Source organism: Nycticebus coucang, chromosome 9 (genome assembly GCF_027406575.1).
Source record: "Nycticebus coucang isolate mNycCou1 chromosome 9, mNycCou1.pri, whole genome shotgun sequence".
In the NCBI taxonomy this organism is placed as follows: Eukaryota; Metazoa; Chordata; class Mammalia; order Primates; family Lorisidae; genus Nycticebus; species Nycticebus coucang.
The window spans coordinates 116,012,176-116,033,222 of record NC_069788.1 but is presented as its reverse complement, the minus strand read 5'-3'; the positions used below and the strand labels follow the sequence as shown (position 1 = coordinate 116,033,222).

The 21,047-nt window shown below is 42.6% G+C and overlaps 1 protein-coding gene and 1 pseudogene across 5 annotated transcripts in view; one reads left to right on the top strand and one right to left on the bottom strand.

Moving 5' to 3' along the window:
* Positions 1-21,047, top strand: part of SMOC1 (SPARC related modular calcium binding 1) — a 254,548-nt gene that overhangs the window by 24,636 nt on the left and 208,865 nt on the right. The window lies entirely within an intron of this gene.
* On the bottom strand, positions 196-3,543 carry LOC128593983 (zinc finger protein 518B-like; annotated as a pseudogene).

Sequence of the window (21,047 nt, the reverse complement as noted above, 5' to 3'; positions counted from 1 at the left end):
TCAGGGACATCAAATACATTCGAAGGTCCAGTCTCATGTCTCAGGTTCAGACACCTGGCTTTCAATCTTCTTACAAGGGATCTGAAGAATTAGGCTATGTTAACCACTGTGATAAAAATGTGTCAAATGGTTTATGAAGTGAGTGTATGATGCCCCATAATCATATCATTGTATACAGTTATGATTTAATAAAAAATAAATAAATAAATAAATAATTAAAAAAAAAGAATTAGGAATCCTCTCATTTCTACAGTCTGTTTTTCTCCTATTGAATCTGGAAGGAGGGGACCCCAAACCAGAATAAACTAAAAGAAAAACAGTTTGCTTCACGCGCCATTTATACTTATTTGCCCTTGGAAGACAGCACGTCCCAGTCTCTGGTCGCTTCTATCAGATGCCGCTGGCCGTGACTCATCCACTCCTCCTGGTCTTCATGCAGCCACCCACAGAACCGGCACTTAAATATACACTTCAGGCAAGGAATCCACCACCTGGTAGTTGTTTTTATGAACTTTTTAAAGTTTCATTTTCAACATCATTTGCCTTCTGATTTGATTGGCTTCCTCTGCATTCTGGTAGGTGAGCCGGAAGTGGTGCTGTCTGATACCTAGCTGGCACCTAGTCCTCTCTGATAACACAACTTTGAGGACGTTGCCTTTGTACTTATTTATTACCTTCATCACATTGGTCGCTTCTGGGGAGTCCACATCAGGATGGTTTAACACGATGACTGGCTGGTTCCGGTGGGGGCATTAATTAGCTGATCTGGCTTAGCGGCTATCAGTCGAAGTTGTCTTGCAACCTGAAAAATTGAAGGAGCCTTGAGATGGCGGCTGGGGTCAGCCTGGATCTTGTTTTTCTTCTTGGATAAGTTGACTTGTTTGGTTTTGTTTCTACTTATAGGGAGACTTCTTAGAAGCAGCCTCCCTTGCTTGCTCGACTCACCACTCCCCTGTAGTCCGTGCATGAGAGCAGTCTTTCTCGGGGTGGTGCTGCAGAGGGCACTCTCTTTTCTTGGTTTAAGCCGAAAAGATGTCTCAAGATTTTGGGACATGTCTCTTGGCTCACTTTCACTTGTCAAAGGCTGGATGCCTGAGTCTGTCTGTTTCACAGGGTAGGAGGGAAAAGGTTTTACTGTGTCTCATGGCAAGGTGTATCTGGAGGTGCTTCACAGGTAGCCTCTGTGATGTGGGCGTCCTCAGAGGAGCTGAGAACCCTCAGCACTGCCCCTTTGGGAATCAACACTGGAGCAGCAATGTGAGGCTTCCTGGTCTCTCTCTCAGTTTTCCCATTGATGCCACTGACAAACTGTGGATGTATCTGCTGACCAGCAAGGTGTCCACAACCAGCAACACCACCATCATTCTGAGGTTTCTGGAGGGCACCTGTGGAATGACCATGGCCAGTTAAAGTGAATGACACTTTAACTTCTTGAGTATTTTCAGGGACAGCTTTCGAAGTTGTCTTTGAGGCCTTCCCTGCAGAACAGCGACGGGCACTGTTTGCAGCCAGAGACGAGGGCTTGCCACAGGACTCGATCAGCTGAGTGATCTTTCTGCGCAACAGTTCAATTGACTTTATCTTGGATGTTGAACTATTCCACTTAATGCCCTCACGGACATTTTCAGATCCAGAACTTAGAGAAAACACTGATGGGATGACCGGGCCATCAAAAGTGTCACTTGTCTTTTCAGAATTCTTTAATTCCAAAGGCTTATCCCCAGACTGCTGAGATCTGATTCTGTCTTCTCCGGTTCCGTTTACATGTAAATATTCACTTCTCTGCTGGGAGGACATCTGGCTTCTATGTGCAACTGCCTTTTGTTCCTCTGTCTGGTTCTCTTCCAGCTTCCTATCAGAGGGAACCATTCTTACAGGAATGCCGATCTTACATCTAGACTCCACGTCATTTTCTCTTATGGGCAACCAGCCCTTTTCACTAGGGAAGGGGATGGATGCAGGTGATGCAGCAAGAGGGAGTAACCGCTGTGAGCCGCTGGACAGCCTTCGTCCACCTTCAGCAAAAGAAACAGCAGCTTTATACGGAAAAGGGTTTGATGCAGCTCCAAGCCCACAGAAAATACTGTTTTTTAAAACAGATGCTGGTGAATGACCTTTTAAGGCAACAGAATGAAGAGAAGCTCTATGTGGAGATAAGTTATTTTTTTTCTGGAAATCCTCAACTCTTTCAGAATTGAGAAAGGATTCCCCATGGTTGTGTACATTAGAGTTTGACATGGAAAAGTCATAAGACCTTACCCATTTCACATTTCTAAGTTGTTTCTGAATTGAAGACTGAAGACAATCAATACCTATGAGTTTTCCAACATTCCCTTCAATTGTTAGGGACTTTTTCTCTGCAGAATCTATTTTTTCTTGTTCATCTGAACCCTTCTCTTTAGTCATATGCTCAAAATTACCTCCATTGCTCCTGCCAGCTTCGCGGCAATTATTTTCTTCCCGTGGAAAGAGTTTCAGAACCAGCTGCTGTGTGCCATTGACAACCTTCACATCTACCGACTGGGCTAAACAGTTTGCAGGCACGACCAGCTCTGCCGGGGCCACGACTGTGAGCGGCATGCCTTGCTGGACAGGTTCTTTTGCAGGAGATAACACTTCTATCTCAACATTTTTGTTCTCAAATAGGCTGGCTTCACTTTGCTCAGACAGGGCCATTCTATTTGGGATGTAGACTACATCTTTTTGGTACTCCTTTGGTTCAGGTAACAACATGATACTGTGCATTTTGTCTTTATTTGCATGGAGAGAGAATCTTGAAAGCTGATCTGATAACTTATTTTGAAATGTAGTCCTTGGCCTGGAAGCTTTCAGAAGCTCCACATTTTGTTTTGAAGTGCCAGCTCTTTTTGGCTCCAGCTTGGCGCTAGTTTTGATGGCTGTTTCATACCAGCCCTCTCATGGACTCTCTTTCTGCGTTTGACAATATAATCATTTCTGACAGCACCGTAGTCACAGTACTCACACCTAAGGGAAGATGCCTGTGTGTTTCACCAAGTGCCTCTGAAACTCTCCTTTCGTATATGAAATGTAGCTGCAGTGAGAACAAATAAATGTAATCTCTTCATGTTGGAGTGTGTGCTTTTTGAACTGCAAAGGGTCCTTTGTGGAAAATCGACATTTATCACAGTAATATTTGCCTGGCTTAAAGTTCCTCACCTTAAATTTGTTATTGACAGAACTTGAAATGGCTTCAATTTTATTTCCAGGATGAGTTGCGCTTGGATTATTGTTCACAAAGTGGAAATTGGGAGGAGCCACACCCAGACTGCATATACATCTTCCTTCTGGCTTTGCTCCATAGCCTTTTTCTAATCTTGACGAGGGATTCTGTGAACGCTTTTGTACTTTACACATGTAGCAATGGTCATCATGGCAGCCTCTGCCTCTGAACCTTGATAGAAAAGGCTTTGCACTTCCTGGTCGAGGTGTTCCGCTAGCATCAGGCTGTTTGGGTGACATGGTCAAGGAACTGTGTCCACCATTCATTTGTGTTGCATATAACTGCTGTCCAATATCCTTCATCTTCTTTATCTGCATATCTAAAAAGAGCTGACTGAAATTTGGAAAGATTTCACATGATACGACCCTCAGGAGGCATCCTGCAATATAGTTGGTGACTGTGCCTGGAGGAGGGGCTGCTGCTTGCTGGGTACACAGTCAGGGCTGCGAGGTCACAAAATGTGACTGCTTTCAGTTTTCTGACATTCCCAGAAACACTTGATCAGTCTCAAAGTCAGCCTTTAACTATCTGCTTCTTCCAAGATAACAGGCCTGGAGAAGTTACAGGGCTTTTCTAAGGTCACAGTATTGGTGAAGAGGAGCTGCCAGTGTCCCATCTAAATTCTTTGTTTCCTGCTACCCTGCTGTGAGAGCTGAAGTGACAGTCAGGATCTGTTGCCACTTGATCACTGTTCATACTTCCTGCTTAGAGCCTTGGAGCTGCAGATATAAAACAAAAACGTTACAAGTCCCGTTGGCTGTTCCTTCCTTTCCAGGCCTTCTCTTCTCAGGCGTCAAGTGCCATGGATTTCCCAATTTCGGGCCCTGGTCGGCTTCTTTCCTCAGCACTCTGGGTGGCAGCAGGCGCTGCACAGAGGTCGCCGCCGGGTCCCTGAGCCAGGTCCCAGCGAAGGGGTGTCTACACCGCCGCCGCCGCCGCCGCCGCGCCCGCTGTAGGTCCCTACCCGGGGGGCGGAGCCTCTGAGTCAGATTTCTTTAGAGAAATCTCCACCATGTTCACTTCTCACTTGGTTGTCATTTCCTACAAGGAAAAGCGGACGGGAGTCAAACAATAAAGGCACCTGGAGAAGTGGGGCTCAGCAGCTGAGGGACCCTCAGACACAACCAACTTACAGGGGAGGAGCCAAAATAAAACCTGCCTGTTATCTCCTTCCCCACCCACATGGAAATATCTTCACTATTTTTAGTCAAGAAATTCATTGAAATGACTTCTAGGTATACTCGGTCAGAAGTAATATAGGTATGGAAGGGTTTTAACTCACTTGCAATAATTTAAAGTACAAAGTTTATCCATAATCCCCATTAATGGATAGTGCTAATGTTGCTGTCAATTTTGGGAACATCATAAATAATAAGTGTCGGCCAAAAGAAGACTAGCGATTAATTTATAGTACATCCATATGCTGGAACCCAAGGCAACCGTTAGAACCAATACAAACCAGTAAAAAGATGAGCTGACATTAATTTCTTCATATAACAAATATACTCTGAGTGTATAGTATGTATTGGTGAGGGTCTGGATAATGAAACATATGAGTTGACTTTCAAAGATGTCCATGATAAAACATTAACTTTAAAAACACCGTTCATAGCATATAATGCAATCGCTTGTATGCTGTCATATTTGTATATTTACACCAGGGTAATAGTAACCACTCACAGAATGCTGAGCTTCACTGTGCAGCTGATATTGAGCTAAGTGCTCATATATGACAATTTCATTTAATCCTCAGACCTATGGTTAATATTCTCCCCATTTTGCAGAGATAATCAAGACATAGGGAGGCTAACATGTCCAAAGTCATAGACACAACTTGTAGCAGCAGAGCTGAAATCAACTCTGATTACAGGACCCGAGATTCCCACCACCATGCTTTATAGATTTCCTCAAATTGCATAAACAAGTATAAGATGATACCACATGCCATGGAAAGAAGTTTCTGTGCTGTTTAGGATTATCAGCAAATGCAGATATTACAGATTCTATTTTCTGTATTTTTAAATGAATTATATAGTAAATTTATCAAGATCAGAAAAAGTTTGGTGATTTTGATTGGTTGTGTTTAGAATGCTGTGGACAGAAATTGCTATCTGCATAACATTCAGAATTCTTATCTACAATATGGGCATATCTTTCCATATATATTAGAGGCTTTCTATGTATATTCAAATTGCTTCTTCCCTGCCTTCAAATTAAGTGTGATGATTTTTAAACGGTTTTAAATGCACACATCTCACATATTTCTTTTATTATTATTATTATTTTTATTATTATGAAATCATAGCTGTGTACATTAATGCGATCATGAGGCACCATACACTGGTTTTATAGACCGTTTGACACATTTTCATCATACTGGTTAACATAGCCTTCCTGGCATTTTCTTAGTTATTGTGTTAAGACATTTATATTCTACATTTACTAAGTTTCACATGTACCCTTGTAAGATGCACCGCAGATGTAATCCCACCAATCACCCTCCCTCAGCCCATCTTCCCCCCTCCCTCCCCTCCCTCTCCTGCTTCCCCATATTCTTAGGTTGTAACTGGGTTATAGCTTTTATATGAAAGCCATAAATTAGTTTCATAGTAGGGCTGAGTACATTGGATACTTTTTCTTCCATTCTTGAGATACTTTACTAAGAAGAATATGTTCCAGCTCCATCCATGTAAACATGAAAGAGGTAAAGTCTCCATCTTTCTTGAAGGCTGCATAGTATTCCATGGTGTACATATACCACAATTTATTAATCCATTCGTGGATCGATGGGCACTTGGGCTTTTTCCATGACTTAGCAATTATGAATTGGGCTGCCATAAACATTCTGGTACAAATATCTTTGTTATGTTGTGATTTTTGGTCTTCTGGGTATATGCCCAGCAGAGGGATTATAGGATTGAATGGCAGATCTATTTTTAGATCTCTGAGTGTTCTCCATATATCTTTCCAAAAGGAATGTATTAATTTGCATTCCCACCAGCAGTGCAGAAGTGTTCCCTTTTCTCCGCATCCACGCCAACATCTCCGGTCTTGAGATTTTGTGATATAGGCTAGTCTCAGTGGAGTTAGATGATAATCTCAAAGTAGTTTTGATTTGCATTTCTCTGATGATTAAAGATGATGAGCATTTTTTCATATGTCTGAAGACCGTGCACCTGTCTTCTTCAGAGAAGTTTCTCTTCAAATCCCTTGCCCAGCCTGCGATGGGATCCCTTGTTTTTTTCTTGCTGATGCGTTTGAGTTCTCTGTGGATTCTGGTTACTAAACCTTTGTCAGAGATATACCCTGCAAATATCTTCTCCCATTCTGAGGGCTGTTTGCTTGCTTTACTTACAGTGTTCTTAGCTGTGCAGAAGCTTTTTAGTTTGATCAAGTCCCAGTGGTGTATTTTTGAAGCTGCTTCAATTGCCCGGGGGGTTCTCCTCATGAAATGCTCACCCAGACCAATTTCTTCAAGGGTTTTCCCTGCATTCTCCTCTAGTATTTTTATAGTTTCATGTCTTAAGTTTAAATCTTTAATCCAATGAGAGTCTATCTTAGTTAATGGTGAAAGGTGTGGGTCCAATTTCAGTCTTCTGCAGGTTGCCAGCCAGTTCACCCAGCACCATTTGTTAAATAGGGGATCTTTTCCCCACTGAATGTTTTTAATTGGCTTGTCAAAAATCAAATAGCGGTAAGTAGCTGGATTCATCTCTTGGTTCTCTATTCTGTTCCAGATATCTACTTCTCTGTTTTTGTGCCAATACCATGCTGTTTTGATCACTATCGATTTGTAGTAAAGTCTGAGGTCTGGTAGTGTGATTCCTCCTGTTTTGTTTTTATTTCTGAGTAATGTCTTGGCTATTTGAGGTTTTTTCTGATTCCATATAAAACGAAGTATTGTTTTTTCAAGATCTTTAAAATATGACCGTGGAACTTTAATAGGGAGTGCGTTGAAATTATATATTGCTTTGGGTAGTATGGACATTTTGACAATGTTGATTCTTCCCAGCCATGAGCATGGTATGTTTTTCCATTTGTTAACATTTTCAGCTATTTCTTTTCTTAGAGTTTCATAGTTCTCTTTATAGAGATCTTTCATGTCTTTTGTTAGGTAAATTCCCAAATATTTCATCTTCTTTGGCACTACTGTGAATGGGATAGAGTCCTTAACTGCTTTTTCAACTTGACTGTTGTTGGTGTATATAAAGGCTACCGATTTATGGATGTTGATTTTGTAACCTGAGACGCTGCTATATTCCTTGATCACTTCTAGGAGTTTTATAGTAGAGTCCCTAGTGTTTTCCAGATACACAATCATATCATCTGCGAAGAGCGAAAGTTTGATCTCTTCTGACCCTATATGGATACCCTTGACTGCCTTTTCTTCCCTAATTGCGGTGGCTAAAACTTCCATTACAATGTTGAAAAGCAATGGAGACAATGGGCAGCCTTGTCTGGTTCCTGATCTGAGTGGAAATGATTCCAATTTAACTCCATTCAATATGATATTGGCTGTGGGTTTGCTGTAGATGGCCTTTATCAGTTTAAGAAAAGTCCCTTCTAGACCAATTTTCTTGAGTGTTCTGATCATGAAGGGATGCTGGATATTATCAAAAGCTTTTTCTGCATCAATTGAGAGAATCATATGATCTTTGTTTTTTAATTTGTTTATGTGCTGAATTACATTTATAGATTTACGTATATTGAACCAGCCTTGAGACCCTGGGATAAAACCAACTTGGTCATGATGTATAATTTGTTTGATGTGTTGCTGGATTCTGTTTATTAGGATCTTGTTGAATATTTTTGCATCTATATTCATTAGTGATATTGGTCTATAATTTTCTTTTCTTGTTGGGTCTTTTCCTGGTTTGGGGATCAGGGTGATGTTTGCTTCATAGAACGTGTTGGGTAGTCTTCCTTCTTTTTCTACATTTTGGAACAGGTTGAGTAATATAGGTACTAATTCCTCTTTAAAGGTTTGGTAGAATTCTGACGTGAAACCATCTGGTCCCGGGCTTTTCTTTTTAGGGAGGTTTTGTATAGTTGATGCTATTTCTGAACTTGATATGGGTCTGTTCAACATTTCCACTTGATTCTGGTTAAGTCTTGGAAGGTGGCATGCTTCCAAGTATTGGTCAATTTCCTTCAGATTTTCATATTTCTGAGAATCAAGTTTCTTGTAATATTCATTAAGGATTTTTTGGATTTCTGATGAGTCTGTTATTTCGTCTTTGTTGTTTCTGATTGATGAGATTAGAGATTTTACTCTTTTTTTTCTGATTAGGTTGGCCAGAGGTTTATCTATTTTATTGACCTTTTCAAAAAACCAGCTTTTTGATTTATTGATCTGTTGTATTATTCTTTTGTTTTCAATTTCATTTAATTCTGCTCTAATTTTGGTTATTTCTTTTCTTCTACTGGGTTTGGGGTTGGAATGTTCTTCGTTTTCCAGTTGCTTGAGATGTCCCATTAAGTTGTTAACTTCCTCTCTTTCTGTTCTCTTGAGGAAGGCTTGCAGTGCTATAAATTTCCCTCTTAGAACTGCCTTTGTGGTGTCCCAGAGGTTCTGATAGTTTGTGTCTTCATTGTCATTTTGTTCCAAAAAATTGGCGATTTCTTTCTTAATCTCATCTCTGACCCAGCTATCATTCAGCATAAGGTTATTTAACTTCCATGTTTTTGTATGAGTATGCAGATTCCTGTTGTTACTCAATTCAAGTTTTATTCCATGATGGTCCGAGAAGATGCATGGAATAATTTCTATTCCTTTAAATATACTTGTGACCTAAAATGTGGTCAATTTTGGAGTAAGTTCCGTGGGCTGATGAGAAGTATGTGTATTCAGTTTTGTTGGGATGAAATGTTCTGTAGATGTCTGCTAAATCTAAATATTGGATGGTTAGGTTTAAATCTAAGATTTCTTTGCTCAGCTTCTTGCTGGAGGATCGATCCAACACTGCCAAAGGAGTGTTGAAATCTCCGACGATTATGGAGCTGGAGGAAATCAAGTTACTCATGTCTTTGGTGGTTTTGTCTTTAAATTCGTTAAATTCTTGAGACAACTTTTGAATTTCTCCACGAATTCCTAATTCCATTTTATTAATCTTGTCTGCAATCCAAATTCTGAATTTGATTTCTGACATCTCAGCCAGTTGTTTATGAATGGAATCTTCAATCATATCTGCCGTATCTTTGCTTGGGGGGGTTGATCTATTCTGGTTATTCATGTTACCAGAGTTTTTCCGCTGATTCCGCCCGATGGTTATTTTACTCCCTTTGGTTTTTCCCCTGGGGTTTTATCGAGGGCCCGTACAGTGTTGTGGCCTGAGAAACTGGGGCCCTGTCTTGTGTGGTGGAGCTAAGTGGTTCTGTCTTGTTTTCAGCTGGTTTCTGTTCAATCCTATTGCAACTTCTACTCTGGCTTGAAGTCTCAGCTGTGTGGAAAAATCAGCAATTAAGTCACCCCACCTGCCCCCCTCTGGCCCCAGTTGGAAAAGGAGAATCAAACCTTCCTACAACTGCACACCCAGGGCACCGCCTGAAAAGTCCTCAGTCTATTAGCCCAGTTCAAAAGGTCCAAATCAACTGTCTCAATCGGCACCTGTCTCGGGTGGGAGAGTTCAAGAGGTCTCTGGGAACTGGATCACAGGGGCCTGGTGACTCCTCTGACACAGCTCATCCCAGTGCAGCGTGGAGTCAGGAGGAGCCACCCAGCAAACAGAGCAGTCTGGGAAGGTTGACGTCTCCTTCCCCACTTTGCCCCTCCGTCGGACCCAGTCACTGGTATCTCTGCAGATGGCTAACCAGGTTGCCTGCAGTGAACAGACACTCCAGGGGTTTGCACCTGCCTGAATCGCAAGGAGGTCTGCCAGGCCCCCGCAGACTGCCGCTATTTAGCAGGAGGAGATGGGGCCTGACATCTTTGAGTGCTTGATGCAGGTGATGGGAAGGAGGTGTTCACTCAGGCTTAGCCCCGTTCCTGATGGGTGCTGTTAACAGAACAGAACAGAACAGACAACTTTGCGGGGTTCTGTTTCTGTTCCTGCCGAAATCGCCTACAGAAGGTGGGCTGTTCTGAGTTCAAATGTCTTTGCTGCTGGAGGTTTGTGTCCTCTTTGCTGCTGAAGGCTTGCGTCCGATCACCTCTCTGGGTTGGCCCCGCCCTGGAAGCTTCCCGGGTTTGTGAGCAGTGTCAAGAAATCCCCCGCTCACCGGTGGCCTCCTCTGGTTGCCCAGGGAGACAGGGGGTGTGGCCTCAGAATATCCAGAAGTGAGCCGTTTTGCTGTTAAAGAAAAAACGGCTGTTGCTCTGCCTCCAGGGAACTGCCACTCTGGTGTGGGCACTCAGCCGACCCTTTTCTCCTCTGTCTCGTGCCCCAGAGTCAGCACTGAGCAGCCGCAGTTTATGCTGGGTCCACACTCCTCGAGAGATCCCCCAAGAATCCGAACTCCTGGGGGACAGGCCCCCAGATCCCGAGTGGGAGTGGGGGGGAAGCTAGAGTGTCATTCAGTTTTATGCCTGGCCGTACTGTTGCCCGCCCAGGGAGGGCTGCTGCACCGCACCGCAGGGAAGTGCCACCAAGGCTTGATTTCCCCTCAGCAGAGTGCCCTCTCCTCGCTCACGTGTCTCAGAGTCAGCGCTGACCTGACGCAGCTCGGGCACTGTGCACTCCCCTCGAGAAATCACCCAAGGATCCGCACTCCTGGGGGATAGGCCTCCAGACCCCGAGTGAGAGTAGGGGTGCTCAGCGGGGAAGCTGGAGTTTTATTCAGTTTTAATGTTGCCCGGGGAGGGCTGCTGCACCACACCGCAGGGAAGTGCCGCCGAGGCGTGACTCCCCCTCAGCCCGGTGCCCTCTCCACATTCGCGTGTCTCAGAGTCAGCGCTGACCAGTTGTGGCTCGGGCACTGTGCGCTCCCTGCGAGAAATCACCCAAGGATCCGAACTCCTGGGGGACAGGCCCCCAGACCCCGAATGAGAGTGGGGGGGAATCTAGAGTTTCATTCAGTTTTATGCCTGGCCGTATTGATGCACGGGGAGGGCTGCTGCACCGCACCACAGGGAAGTGCCGCCGAGGCGTGACTCCCCCTCAGCCCGGTGCCCTCTCCTCACTCGCGTGCCTCAGAGTCAATGCTGACCAGTCACAACTCGGGGACTGTCCACTCCCCTTGAGAAATCACTCAAGAATCCGAACTCCTGGGGGACAGGCCTCCAGGCCTCAGTGGGCGGGAGGGGAGTGTTGGGGATTCAGGGTTGCCGGCAAAGGATTTTTAAAGTTTTATCCAGTTTTATGCCCGGCAGGAGAACGCCATGGCACCCCAGTAGGGGAGGTAGGTCCAGTTTTTAGAAGGTCTCTCCCGTGGAGTGTAGTGGGAGGGCCTTTAATTTCTGCCCGTTTGTTTAGTTGTGGGGCTCTTGAGCGGGTCTCATGGGGGAGGGGGACTCCCGTCCGCTTGGTGGTGGATTTTGTACCTTTTGTTTGCGTCCTTGTGATCACAGCTTGCCTCAGCGGTGTTGATGTGCGTTCTTCAACCTTCTCTCTTGGTGTGGCTCAAGTCCACGAGGATACTTACTAAATTCCTGTCCCTTAACTCTCCTTCTGGACGGGAGCCTCTGTTGAAAGCTGGCTTCAGTCCGCCATCTTGTCTCGCCCCACCCCAGTAGTGTATTTTTGAAGCTGCTTCAATTGCCTGGGGTGTCTTCATAAAATACTCGCCCAGACCAATTTCTTCAAGAGTTTTCCCTGCACTCTCCTCTAGTATTTTTATAGTTTCATGTCTTAAGTTTAAATCTTTTATCCAGTGAGAGTCTATCTGTAGGGTAATATTTAAAAATAAACATATCCTACATCAAGCACACAAAGTAACTTCAGTGTGAGTTTAAAATGACATGCTTTTCTTCTAGAGGCTTAAGAGGCTTGGACCCCCCCTGGGTTACTCGCAGAGTTAGGTTTTTGGAGTTACGAATTTCTTAGGCCTTTTCTCTGAAGCAGTACACCCCTTGAAGCCTGAGATCCAAGGGCATGCTGCCCTTCCTCAGAGATACTGGCCAGAGGGTTAACATATGTTAACAACATACTGTCAGAGGTCTATAGGTGCTCTGCCCTGAAGGAAGGTCACAGTCATTACTTCATACTGAGTAAACTGAGTGAATGCCTGAAGATATTCAATTCCCCTGTGGCTACTTTTGTCTTTGTGATCTCCTTTTAGCTACCTGCCCAAAAATTAGTCACTGTTTAGAAGAAGAGTTTTACTACACAAGTGGTTGCATTGATATGATAAATATTTCCTTATAAGTTAAATTACAGATATGTAAAAAAGAAGATAAGATGATGAAACTAATAGATAATGGATTAGGTGTGTACGTGACTGGAAGAGTATAAAACTAAAACTTGGAATAAAGAATTTTGCTATATGCCATCCCACGGTGTATAGTCTGTTTCTTTACTTAATAATTATAGGAGTGAGTTTACACCTACAGCAAAGCTGCTGCTCGTTCGCGTCTCCGGTCATGCAACACTATCTTAGTTAATGGTGAAAGGTGTGGGTCCAGTTTCAATCTTCTACAGGTTGCCAGCCAGTTCACCCAGCACCATTTGTTAAATAGGGAATCTTTTCCCCACTGAATGTTTTTAATTGGCTTGTCAAAGATCAAATAACGGTAAGTAGCTGGGTTTATATCTTGGTTCTCTATTCTGTTCCAGACATCTACTTATCTGTTTTTGTGCCAGTACCATGCTGTTTTGATCACTATCGATTTCTAGTATAGTCTGAGGTCTGGTAGCGTGATTCCTCCTGCTTTGTTTTTATTTCTGAGTAATGTCTTGGCTACTCAAGTTTTTTTCTGATTCCATATAAAAAGAAGTATTATTTTTTCAAGATCTTTAAAGTATGATGGTGGAGCTTTAATAGGGATTGCATTAAAATTGTATCTTGCTTTGGGTAGTTTGGACATTTTAACAATGTTGATTCTTCCCAGCCATGAGCATGGTATGCTTTTCCATTTGTTAACATTTTCAGCTATTTCTTTTCTTATAGTTTCATAGTTCTCTTTATAGAGATCTTTCACGTCCTTTGTTAAACTCCCAAATATTTCATCTTCTTTGGCACTACTGTGAATGGAATAGAGTCCTTAACTGTTTTTTCAGCTTGACTATTGTTGGTATATATAAAGGCTACTGATGTACGAATGTTGATTTTGTAGCCTGAGACATTGCTGTATTCCTTGATCACTTCTACGAGTTTTGTAGTAGAATCCCTGGTGTTTTCCAGCTATACAATCATATCATCTGCAAAGAGGGAAAGTTTGATTTCTTCTGACCCTATATGGATACCCTTGATCACCTTTTCTTCCCTAATTGCAGTGGCTAAAACTTCCATTATGATGTTAAAAAGCAGTGGAGACAATGGGCAGCCTTGTCTGGTTCCTGATCTGAGTGGAAATGATTTCAATTTAACTCCATTCAATATGATATTGGCTGTGGGTTTGCTGTAGATGGCCTCTATCGGTTTAAGAAATGTCCCTTCTATACTAATTTTCTTAAGTGTTGTGATCATGAAGAGATGCTGGATATTATCAAAGGCTTTTTCTGCATCAATTGAGAGAATGATATGGTCTTTGTTTTTTAATTTGTTTATGTGCTAAATTATACTTATAGATTTACGTATATTGAACCAACCTTGAGACCCTGGGATAAAACTGACTTGGTCATGATGTATAATTTGTTTGATGTGTTGCTGGATTCTGTTTGTTAGGATCTTGTTGAATATTTTTGCATCTATATTCATTAGTGATATTGGTCTATAATTTTCTTTTCTTGTTGGGTCTTTTCCTGGTTTGGGGATCAGGGTGATGTTTGCTTCATAGAACGTGTTGGGTAGTCTTCCTTCTTTTTCTACATTTTGGAACAGGTTGAGTAATATAGGTACTAATTTCTCTTTAAAGGTTTGGTAGAATTCTGACATGTAGCCATCTGGTCCTGAGCTTTTCTTTTTAGGGATATTTTGTATAGTTGATGCTACTTCAGAACTTGATATTGGCCTGTTCAACATTTCCACTTGATTCTGGCTAAGTCTTGGAAGTGATGTGCTTCCAAGTATTGGTCAATTTCCTTCAGATTTTCATATATCTGAGAATCAAGTTTCTTGTAATATTCATTAAGGATTTTTTTAATTTCTGAGGAGTCTCTTGTTATTTCATCTTTGTCATTTCTGATTGATGAAATTAGAGATTTTACTCTTTTTTTCCTGATTAGGTTGGCCAAAGGTTTATCTATTTTATTGACCTTTTCAAAAAACCAACATTTTGATTTATTGATCTGTTGTATAATTCTTTTGTTTTCAATTTGATTTAACTCTGCTCTAATTTTGGTTATTTCTTTTCTTCTACTGGGTTTGGAGTTGAATGTTCTTCCTTTTCCAGTTGCTTGAGATGTCCCATTAAGTTGTTAACTTCCTCTCTTTCCATTCTCTTGAGGAAGGCTTGCAGTGCTATAAATTTCCCTCTTAGGACTGCCTTTATGGTATCCCAGAGGTTCTGATAATTCGTGTCTTCACTGTCATTTTGTTCAAAACATCTGACAATTTCCTTCTTAATCTCATCTCTGACTCAGCTATCATTCAGCATAAGGTTATTTAACTTCCATGTTTTTGTATGAGTATGCAGATTCCTGTTGTTACTGAGTTCAACTTTTATTCCGTGGTGGTCCAAGAAGATGCAAAGAATAATTTCTATTCCTTTAAATTTACTGAGGGTAGACTTGTGACCTAAGATGTGATTGATTTTGGAGTATGTTCCGTGGGCTGATGAGAAATATGTGTATTCACTTTTGTTGGGATGAAATGTTCTGTAGATGTCTGCTAAATCCAAATGTTGGATGGTTAGGTTTGAATCCAAAATTTCTTTGCTCAGCTTCTTATTGGACGATTTATCCAACAGTGCCAAAGGAGTGTTGAAATCTCTGACTATTATGGAGCTGGAGGAAATCAAGTTGCTCACGTCTGTTAGAGATTCTCTTATAAATTGAGGGACATTCTGGTTGGGTGCATAAATATTAATAATTGAAATCTCATCATATTGAGTATTACCCTTAACAAATATAAAGTGACCATTTTTATCCTTCCTTACTTTTGTTGGTATAAAGCCTATTGTGTCCGCAAATAGAATTGCAACACCTGCTTTTTTCTGATTACCATTTGCCTGAAGTATGGATGACCATCCTTTCACCCTGAGTCTATATTTATCTTTTTTTTTTTTTTTGTAGAGACAGAGTCTCACTTTATGGCCCTCGGTAAAGTGCTGTGGCATCACAGCTCACAGCAACCTCCAACTCCTGGGCTTAAGCGATTCTCTTGCCTCAGCCTCCCGAGTAGCTAGGACTATATATTTATCTTTTAAGGTAAGATGTGACTCTTGTATGCAGCAAATATCTGGCCTGAGTTTTTGTATCCAGTCAGCTAACCTGTGCCTCCTTAGAGGACAGTTTAAGCCATTCACATTAATGGAGAATATTGATAAATCTGGTAAAATTTTGGGTATCGAGTTTTTTGAAAGTCCAGTGGACATTTTTAATCCTTTGCCACTGTGGAAGTTGGAGTTTGATCAAAAGTTTCTGAGCGAGTTTACTTTTGTGGTAGAGGATTGGCCTGGTCATTATGGAGGATAGGTCTGGGAATATCCTGAAGAGTTGGTTTGGTTATGGCAAATTTCTTCAACATATGAATGTCATTAAAGTATTTAATTTCTCCATCATAAATGAAACTCAGTTTAGCTGGATACAGGAGCTGGGGTTGAAAGTTATTTTGCTTTAGGAGATTAAAAGTCGATGACCACTCTCTTCTGGCTTGAAAAGTTTCAGCAGAGAGATCTGCAGTCATTCTAATATTCTTCCCTTTGTTGGTAATGAATTTCTTACGTTTGGCTGCTTTCAGAATTTTCTCCTTCATATTAACTTTAGTGAAGTTAATTATGATATGCCTGGGGGATGTCTTATTCAGATCGAGTCATGCTGGGGTTCTGAAACTGTCTGCTATCTGAATTTCAGAATCTCTTGGTATGTCTGGAAAATTCTCTTTCATAATTTCATGGAGAAGGGCCTCTTGCCTTGTGAGGCCACTTCATCACTTTCAGTGATTCCAATGAGGCGGATATTAGCCTTCTTCAAATTATCCCAGAGCTCTCTGAGAGAATGATCTGTTTTTGCTTTCCATTTCTCTTCCTTTTTGAGAGTTTGGGAGAGTTCAAAAGCTTTGTCTTCAATGTCAGAAATCCTTTCTTCTGCTTGCTCCACTGTTACTGAGGGATTCTATTGTATTTTTCAGATCTTTGAGGGCTGCAAATTTTTGCTTCAGTGTGTCAAAATCTTTGGTGGTTTTGTTTTTAAATTCGTTAAATTCTTGAAACAACTTTTGAAGTTCTCCTTGAATTTCTAATTCCAAATTTTAATCTTGTTTGCAATCCAAATTCTGAATTCGATTTCTGACATCTCGACCAGGTGTTTATGAATGGGGTCTTCAGTTACATCTGCCATATCTTTCCTTGTGGGGGTTGATCCATTCTGGTTATTCATGTTACCAGAGTTTTTCTGCTGATTCCGCCCCATGATTATTTTACACTGTTTGACTTTTCCCCTGGAGCTTTGTTGAGGACCTGTACAATGCTATGGCCTGAGAAACTGGGAACCTGTTTGGTGTGGTGGGGCTACGTGGTTCTGTCTTGTTTTTAGCTGGTCTCTGTCCGACCCTAGTGAAACAGTTACTCTGGGTTGAAGTCTCAGCTGTGGAGAAATACCAGCAATTAAGTCTCCCTGCCCCCAACAGGCAAAAATTGGAAAAGGAAAATCAAACCTTCCTACAACCACACACCCAGAGCACCATCTGAATAGTCCTCGGGTGATTGGCTCAGTTCAAAAGGTCCAAATCAATTGTCTCAGTCAGCACCTGTCTCAGGTGGGAGAGTTTAAAAGGTCTCTGGCAACTGGATCACAGGGGTCTGGTGACAACTCAAATATGACTTGCTCCGGTGCTCTGTGAAGTCAGGAGGACCCACCCAGCAAATAGATCAGTCTGGGAAGGTTGATGCCTCCTTCCCCACCTTGCACCTCTGTCACACCCAGTCACTGATAGCCCTACAGGGCTATGACCCAGTTGTCTGTAGAGAGCAGATACTCCAGGATTTTGCACCTGCCTGAATCACAAGGAAATCTATGTCTGCTCAGCCAGGCCGCTGCTGTATGCTTCTATCCAGCAGGGGGAGGTGAAGCCTGACAACCTCGGGCACATGGTGGAGGCTGGGGGGTGTCTACTCAGTTCCAGCCCCGCCCCTGATTGATGTTACTGACAGAACAGAACAACTTTGCGGAAATTTGTTTCTGTCCCTGCTAAATTCCCATGCAGAAGAGAAGCTGTTTGAGTTCCCAGAACCTGCTTCTCAGGCCCTGTCTACTCCTGTAGGTTTGCATTTGCAGCACAGTTAGGTGTCAGTTCTAGCCTCCTGCCTTCCTTTGTCTATAGGCTGATGATCCCCTGAGGGCAGGATGTGTCTTAGGCTCAGTAAAGTGGTTCTCTGGGTCAGCCCCACCCTTGGAATTTCCTGGCTCTGCGCATGCATTTTTCTAGTCCCTGCTCTCCACCCAGGCTGGTACTGCCTCAGGCAAACCCTTTACTCACGGGGCCTGTGTTTCAGTCCCAGATCCATTCCGTGGTGGTTGCCACGTGAGAAGATGCCTGGCCTCCTCTAGTTGCCCAGGGAGACAGGGGGTGTGGCTTCGGAATATCTGGGGTGAGCCCTATTGTTGCCAAAAATGGCTGCTGCTCTGCGCTTTGGGGCACCGCCACTCCGGTGTGGTTCCCTCTTAGCCGACCATCCTCTCCTCACTCCCGTGCCGCAGAATCAGCACTGGCCAGCTGCAGCCCAGGCCCTGTCCACACCCCTCGAGAAATCACCCAAGAATCTGGACTCCTGGGGGACAGGCCTCCAGACCTCAGAGTGAGAGTGGAGGGGAGTGCTGGGAGCTCAGAATTGCAGGTAGAGAATATATATAGTTATACGCAGTTTTATATATAAACTGGCAGGAGAACACCATGGCACCCTAGTAGGGGAGGTAGATCCAGTTTTTAGAGGGTCTCTCCCGTGGAGTGTAGTGGGAGGAGCTTTGAACTCTGCTCATTTGTTTGTGGGGCACTCTGAGCCGTTCTCATGGGAGAGGGGACTCCCGTCCACTTGGTGATGGATTTTGTACCTTTTGTTTGTACCCTTGGGGTGGCAGCTCGCCTCAGCAGGGTCGATGTGCATTCTTCAACCTTGTCTCTTGGTGCAGCTCTGATCCACCAGGTTACTTGCTAAATTTCTGTCCTTTAACTCTACTTCTGAATGGGAGCCTCTGTGGAAGGCTGGCATCAGTCAGCCATCTTGTCTCCGCCCTCCTCACATATTTCTTGTTCAATTTAATACTAGGCATTCCATAGTTTTTGTTTGCTACATGAAAATGGCCTCCTCTCCTTGCTCAATTTCCTTTCTAACTGGATATTTCCTTTCTATGTCAAGGTAATTGATTCTTGGCTGTTAATTTTCTACTCAGCCATTGTATTGAACCATCTTATTTTCTTATTGACGTGAAACTCATACAATATAAAATCAAACATTTTAAAGTGAATGATTCAATATGAATTTAGGATGTTCACAATGTTGTGCAACCATCTCCATCTAGTTCCAAAACATTTAATCACCCCAAATAGAGCCCTGTGCCCATTAAGCTGTTATTACCACGAACCATCTTATGTTTTTTGGATTTATTTTCTTTAGAAACTGTAGCTATGGAATCTGTGGATACCATTGGGCCATGTGGCATTGCCAGGCAGGGAATTGAAACTCATGTAAGGTTTCTCCAAATTTTAGGCATACCCTACTCCCATCCTCAGTCTGCTTGGAAAGTAGTAGTTCCCAGAAATTCACACTGAAATGACCCTCAGACCTCTTCTGGCCAGTCACAAGCCTGGGTCTTGCTGCCAAGGATAATCAGTGCTTCCGCACGGCTGGAGCGGAGTTACGTGCTGCCAGGGCTGGCCAAGCAGCGCCCCCGGGGCTTGGAAAAGGATGGGGAGTAGGAGTCACAACACAAGCCTGGAAAGCCAGTTTGAGCTGCTGTGGTCAACACCCAGGGGCCAACATTTGCATAAGCCCTGCATATTATTTGTATTATATAAACTGAAATTTATTCTTCAATTTCCCACTTAAAACTTTTATATTTATTTATGCACATAAAATATGAAACCTTCCCAATGTTTCTTTGGTTATCACAGATCTATTTTTGGATCTTATTTTCTATTTGTCAATCACTGGGTCCAGGGCTGCTGAGTTCTGTGTGTGTGTGTGTGTGTGTGTGTGCGGGTGCGCGTGTGTGTGCATGCATGCGCATGTGTGCACATGCACGTATGGCTCTGGGGGCCATGCCCTGTACCATGCACTGAAGACATAAAGACACTGATAATCTAAGCTTGACCTCCAATGAGTTCCCATAAGGCAGGACTAGCCACCCAGCTCCCGAGTCCAAGCCCAGGGCTCTCTACCTCTGTGTCATGTGGTTTCTTCCCTCTCTTCAGATACAGCCATGGCTGAGGTTGTAGATAAGTTATATGTAGCAGAGACCAGGATTGGGGTGAAGCAGGCTCACAGATAAAGAGTCAGCTCTCAGTGGATCACTGTGCCAGTAAATTGTGACTTCTAGCGAGTCTGTGGTAACCCTGTGCCCTCTGAACCCATGCCTCCCCTGAGTATCTAATGTTGGTGTCCCAGTTGGACAATGTTGGACTTGGACTTGGACCCCTCTTGGGTGGGGTAGGAGACTGATCCTAAAGGACATTCTAGATTATGTCTGGACTGGCTTGTTCAGTTTTCCTATTAATCCTACCCCTGGGGCAACCTCAGAGTCCTCATACTAATTGCCCCTCTCACCTGCTGATCTCTCACTTCCTACCTCCCAACTCTCCCAACTCTCACTTACTTTACTTACTCTCTTTATTGATCACATAAGTAGAAATTTATGGAAGATTTAATGTGTTAATCAAACGAAATATTCAACCCTTTGCCACAGTTTATGGTGTATGGTGAAAATAAGTATCAACAGCAAAACTTTTGGTCATAGAAAATACAATAAATCAAAATTTAAAGTGAGACTGGGTGTGGTGGCCCACACCTGTAATCCTAGCACCCTGAGGGGCTGAGGTGGGAGGATTTCCTGAGGCCAAGAGTTTCACCCCAGTCTGAGCAAGAGCAAGACCTTGTTTCTACAAAAATAGAAAAATTAGATGTGTGTGGTGGCTCATGCTCACAGTTGCAGCTACTTGGGAGGCTGAAGCAGGAGGATCTCTTGAGCCCAGGAGTTTGAGATTGCTATGAGCTAGGCTGATACCACTACACTCTAGCCTGGAGTAACACAGTGAGACCCTGTCTCAAAAAAAAAAAAAAAGAAATATATATATATATATATATATATACACACACACATATGCACACACGTATATATAGAAATAGAACTGTACTAGATAATCATCTAGTAAAAGATAAATTGGAATATTTTTTACTTCATAAAGCAGGAAAAATTCCAAAAATATCAGACATTTAAATGTAAAAAAATGACACGATAAGAATACTAGAAGAAAATATGGATAAATTTTTTGGGATCTGGGGTTACAAAAAATTTTCCTTCGACTCAAAATCAGAATAAGAGAAAAGTTTAATATAATTACATAAAAATATAACATATTCTACATGGGAAAAAAAAAACTACAAGCAAAGTAAAAA